Raw genomic sequence first — 5,027 nt, 5'->3', positions numbered from 1 at the left:
TATCACATACAATGTATACGGTTACATGTTACGAGTGAATCAAATATTTAATATTCTATACTACTACAGTCCAGAAGCTCTTATACTCGTATGTTTTATTTTCTACAACCAACAATTGGCAACTGTACATGACTCTGACCACAAAACAAAATATGGGAATTTAATACGCATTAATAAAGTTCAACATTATTCGAAGTACATGCACCTGTAAAAATTGATTCAATATAGCAATTTGCTACTGGAATACATATAAACTCAAACTGTTTAACGGTTATATACGTTGTTTGGCCTTAAAGTTTTTCTTCCGAAGCTCTGCATAGTTCACAACGGTTTTTCGTAAAAGGCACCATGCCTTTGTCAACAACTTTCATTCAGAAAAACATACAAGTTATCGTTAGCAAGCAACCTTGACTATTAAAACACAGGTATTGCATGCTGTATTCGGCGTGTTTGTTGAGAGTCCTATTCACAAACTAGACAGTGTCCAGGTTGGAAGCTTAACAGAGATTTGACATGAAAGATTTATAAAAACTAGAAGCGTGTTTCAATTAAGAAAAAAAATCGGGATGGAAAACGTAATATGAAAATAAAATTGTTTTCGTGAGGGAGTCGAACCCGGTCGTTTTAAAAATAGAAAACATCTTTAAAGAGAAGAGTCGACGACCTTATCCACTGAACCACAAAGTAGACCATACATCACTAATGAAAATTAACGTACAGGTAAAGTTGAAAATAATACCAGTGAAGTCGTTTCGATTTCTTTAAATTTACAAAAAAAAAATGCCCTCGTGAAACAAAATTTCAAAGCGACAGTTTTTTTTTAGAGGAAAACTCGAAGAACATGTTCATATTAAATTTATTTTGTTTCACAGAGGCAGTTTTTCTTAAATTTGGGGATACCCCTTCATTTTAACGCTAAAAATCATATAAATCGCTTATTGCTTGATTTAAACTCGAAATATTTTGGCTAATTTTGTCAATATACGTCTTTTAAACTTATTTTCAAAAATTATTGAATCAAGAGATACGGTCCAATTGGTTTTATCATATATTTCAATAACTTCATTTTTTCGATTTTTCATGCAACACCTTTAGGGAAATTAACATGAGATGTGCAACACCTTCTTTCTTTCTCCACCTATGAACTGTCTCATAAGATACCTTATCAGACCCATACACTTCCCCCAATTGACCGAGTTTTGTGCGAAATTTTATATAAGCTCTAATTTCTTCAATATTCTCAACCCGTTTCCCAACCATTTTTACAACAGTGGTCAACGACTGGCTCTATTGAAATGACTATAAGTTTAAAACTATGTGAAGCTGAAGGCTCGTGTTTATACCGTTGGAAAAGTATAAGATACAAGGTATAAGATCACTGTTCGTTATCTTCACCTTACATTGAATAGAGCTACTTAAAAGTATTGTAGCGGATTTGGGTAAGTAAAGGCAAATAGCGTGGGTGGGGGTTGGACTTTATATATGTATGATATATCATGACTAGCTGTGTGGTGTTTAATACTTGAATCACTAGGTAATTGCATGTGGATAATTTGAGATCCATTTAATCTATATATTATTCATTCATAATAGTCATGTTCATTTAGTTTCATCTTTCCATATTTGTATATACACATATGTGGTCATTCACTTTGTACATACATTTAATGTGAGCCATATAGAAGGGAAGACGTCTTCTAGAACTTCATAAATTCATATTGTCCTGTTTTACATTTCAGGAATGGCTTTGTTGATTTGTATATATTTACTATATATTGTAATAAGCTGAGATGGAATTCTTTAGCCTTTACCGTAGTCCAATGTTTACATGGTCGTGACCACCTACGAAGACGCCATTATTTGGACGAAGATACTTCGTTGCTGTTGTCACACGGTCACAAGTGCGACTACTTATGTCGTTATGGGAGTCGCTCCAACTCCCATCGTTTAAGCGAGAGATCTCATCCTGGACAGATCCGAGACGGACGTGTTTTAGCTGTCGGTAAGCTATCCCCCATTTAAATTACTCCCAATCCCAGGGAGATGTGCCAATCCATCGCGACTTGTTTATAAATCGTCTATAGTTTCATTTTCACTTTCGTTTTAACCATTCGAAATTGCCCACTGTATGGTCCGAATTACATAATTTGTTTCCATCTCGTAAAAACGCTAATATGTTGTACGGTGTGACCGTTGAGACGAGCGAAGCCCATTAAAATCTTGCAACACGACTTATAGGCATTTTATCCGCCTCTTCATTTAACACGGGAAATATAACGTGGTGGATGTAAACAGGTACATTGTGACGTCATATTGGATGCAATGTTTTTTCTTCCTCTCTCAAACCAAGCAAAAACAAAATGTTTGAAGCTATGAGAAAGCTTGTCTGGAATTTAAAAACGTTCATGGTACTTTCTAAACAATCTAATTATTTTAATTACGGGTTTGTCATATGACGTATACCACAGTGACGGCGACATTTTCTCGGAAGCATTATGGGTAATACTCATCTTTTTTCAGCTGATGAAGAGCAAATCACGTGACTCATATATGTAATCATTGGAGCCTCGCTCGCTATTAAATCATCGCACGTATGTAGTTATGAGGCTGTATGACATGTCATACATTATTTCACCTGTTTTAACCAAAATTATTTACTTCTAAATCGGTGTTTACAAACAACCCAGTCACTCTGCCATTTCAAGTGACAGTCACGTGATCAGTTCAAACTTTCAGATCATCGGTGGTTTTATCTGTGTAATGCTGTGTATTTTGTTACAACAGTACCGTGCCATAAGTTTAATAGAGGGCGAAGCCCTCTCACGGCCCGAAGGGCCGTGAGAGCGGAGCTCTCCCTATAGGTAACACGTATATACATGTTTAAAAGGAAAATATAGGAAAATAATGAAAAATTAAACCATACCTATGGAACTTGAAAAGTTTGGTACCAATGGCGTCGATTCGAATATTAGCGCGTGGACATGTATTCCTCCATTTTGAATCTCGTCTACCCTAGTTCACGTCGTTCTGAGATGTTACATAAAATCCGTAAAAGCATGTAAATCTTATTTTCTTAATCATATATAATCACTCTACGTTTAACGCCATGTTTTTTGTTGTGGTTCAAACGCTATGTTTGTAAATTTGCTAAATAACGACGCTGAATATAACGTCACAATGTACTGTTTACATCAATTGCGTTATATTTCCCGCGTTCAATATATAGGCGGATCAAATGTCCAAAATTAGGATGCTTTGATACAGCTCCGTCCGCGTGCTAACTTCGGGATGTTTTTGTCCTGTTTTGGATATAGATCCTAATGCCAAAACTTTTTTGCTTCGCCCTCAAACACGGTCACGCCGTAAAACATATTAGAAATAAAAATATCAAATGCCTCTTAGTAATTCGTTGTTTTACGCTCTTTCAGCCAGTTGTGTCTGAGTTAATACATCATGTTGGGATTCCCCTGACGTGCGTGGGGGTATTTATAGACGTCTAACACTGTATAATTTATGCATTATCCGGAACACCTCGGGCCTTTCACCGAATATACCATGCTTTGGGTGAAAGGTCCGAGGTTTCCGGATGATTTATATATGTACCACACTGTATTTACTTTCTAAATAATATTCTCACTGTTTTCTGTTACATGCAGATGTTTTCAAGCATGTAATTAAGGGAAAGTTGATAACTTTGTAAAGTAATTAACCTGCTTCAAAGTAATTATGTACAAAAATAATGCATGAACATCGGGTCATACCATTTCCGTTTTGGACTACAGAATTCCCCATCTTGACTTAAAAAACACATTGTTTTCATTGTAAATATAATTTCTATGCTACAGAAATCGTAATAATATTTGATCAAAACTGATACTGCCTTGTCTTATTTACTTGAAATTCACTCGCTACAAGAGTTTTATAACTAGATTCAATACCAGAAAAAATGCCGAAATCGAGGAGTCAGAGAAACAAACAAACGTTGACGTCCGATGGATTGGCACATGACGAAACAGAAAATAGCCCTCTTGAAACGAACCATACTACTCATAGTAACCCTGAAGAAAACCTAGAAAATCATAAAATGGGATCTAGAATATCGAAATTAGAGGGGGAAATTAAGGAAATACACACTATCCTTCAAAACATAGTTGAGAAATGGGAGGTTCCCAAACCCAGGGAAATACACACAGCAATGACCAGTCGTTACCAGACCTAGAGACCTTAAACAAAAATTCCAAATATGAAAATAGTTTAGAGACTACAAATGATGTAAACTTTGGGGAGTACTATCACCAAGTGCAAGTGAACCACAATAACAACATAGCTTATGTTGACCTTGACAATGCAAAGTCTACGACCGAGCACCATTCACCGGTGATTTACAAGGACCAGAATATTGACCAGTTAAGTACAAAACCTACGAGAAGTCGTTCCCAGACTCAAATTTCTGAAGATAGGTCTAAAAATGCAGCTATCTCCTACTATGATGACCTTGACATTCAAGAGAAACAAAATAGGCAAACCAAGTTTCATGAAAATACCACGAAAGTACATATATATGGTTATACAAAACCAGACCTTCATGATAGAAAAACTAGTTGGACAGATTATTTTTCTCACTTTCAAATGGTTTGTAAGCTGAATAATTGGCCAGATGATGTCAAAGCTTTAAAATTAGCCACAAGTCTTACTAGGGGATCTGCAAGATGTATTATTGCTGACTTGAGACCAGAGCAGCTTGAGAATTACTCTGAGCTATTGACTTTACTTAAAACAGATTTGAACCTAAAACACAAAGCGAGATGCATCGAGCCCAGATGAATGCTCGTATTCGTATGAATAATGAATCACTTACTCACCTAGCCCGGGATGTAAAGCTATTAGTTCGTTTAGCTTACCCAACTGCTCCGAGTGAAGTGAGGGACAGTTTAGGATATCGGTGTTTCCGAGATGCACTGAATGACCATGAGATGGAATGGGCCGTTTGTCAAAGTAGCTCTGAATCTATAGAGGAAGCTCTAAAC

The sequence above is a fragment of the Ostrea edulis genome, chromosome 1, assembly GCF_947568905.1.
Source record: "Ostrea edulis chromosome 1, xbOstEdul1.1, whole genome shotgun sequence".
In the NCBI taxonomy this organism is placed as follows: Eukaryota; Metazoa; Mollusca; class Bivalvia; order Ostreida; family Ostreidae; genus Ostrea; species Ostrea edulis.
Note: the sequence above shows the minus strand (reverse complement) of the source record.